This window comes from Octopus bimaculoides, chromosome 7 (genome assembly GCF_001194135.2).
Source record: "Octopus bimaculoides isolate UCB-OBI-ISO-001 chromosome 7, ASM119413v2, whole genome shotgun sequence".
NCBI classification, from domain to species: domain Eukaryota; kingdom Metazoa; phylum Mollusca; class Cephalopoda; order Octopoda; family Octopodidae; genus Octopus; species Octopus bimaculoides.
Window position 1 is genome coordinate 98,429,942 of NC_068987.1, and position 1,460 is coordinate 98,431,401.

A 1,460-nucleotide genomic window follows, 5' to 3' on the forward strand; every position below is an offset into this window, starting at 1 on the left:
GTGTGTGTGTGTGTGTGTGTATGTGTGTGTGTGTGTGTGTGTGTGTGTGTCTATGTCTGTGTGTGTTTGTATGTATGTATATATATATATATGTATGCATGCATGTATATATGTATATATATATATATGCATACACACACACACACACACACACACACACACACATATGTATATATATATATATATGTTGAACAAACTTAGAAGCAGCGTGTGAATTGGTAATCTACAGAAAATAAAAGAATTTGGTATTGAGTCCTAATTCCCGTATTTGTTTTACTATGCATAAACACAGATGCACACACAAACACGTACACACTCACTAACATACACACAAACACACACACATGTATGCATGCATATATATATATTATATAAATATATATATGCATGTATGTATGTATATATATTTATATGTAAATCTATATCTACGTGTGTGTGTGTGTGAATGTGTTTGTGTATGTACGTACTTCTTCTATAAAATGTATGCGTGTTTCACATTTATTCACATCAGAATACGCATTCACACATATATCGCCTGAAATAATATCGAGAAGTTAACAATGACCGACTTTAAATTAAATCAACTACTAACAATACTTGCGGCTTCTCCATCAAAATCATCATCAACTAAGTCACCCTCAGCATCATCAGCAACGTTGTCGTCATCATGGACATCATTATCAAAAGTAACCGCAGCAACAGCAGCAGCAGCAACACCGCCACAAACACCACCGCCACAAACACCACCGCCACCACTACAACTACGACAGCCACCGTTACCTTTATATTCTACATTATTGACATCATCCTCGCCGTCGTTCTCATCGTCAGCAGCACCTTCAATTTTGTGATTTCTTCCCCTTCAGGGTTTATATTATTTTTTCTTCTTACACTTATTTCTCTCTCTATCTTTCTCTCCCACTCTCTTTCTCTCTCTAGCATTCTTTTGAACCTTTACCTCCCTCTCTAAATCATTCTTGTCTATGAATCCTTTTCTCTCTCTGTTTGTGTCCTTGTTCCTTTCTCTACATGTTTTTCTGTTACGTTCGCGCATTTCTTTTGCTCATTTTCTTTGAGAATCAATCAACAGACTGTCGTTCCACATCTGCAATGAATTCCCTCAACAGACTAAACTAGATTATCTGAAACTAATCTCGAATTCTTATTCTAAACACTCACTTAGCTTTTCCCTAAAGTCTCATCTCTTAATATTCAATTTTACCTTTATTATCTACTATGTATATATATACAACACACACACGTGTGTATGCATACATACATACACACAGAAACACACACGCTCACACAGACAGACAGACAGACACACACACACACACACACACACACACACACACAAACGTATATGAATGTGTGTGTGTGTATATATCTACCTGTACATATAAACACATACATAGATACATATACTGAAACACACACACACACACACACACACACACACA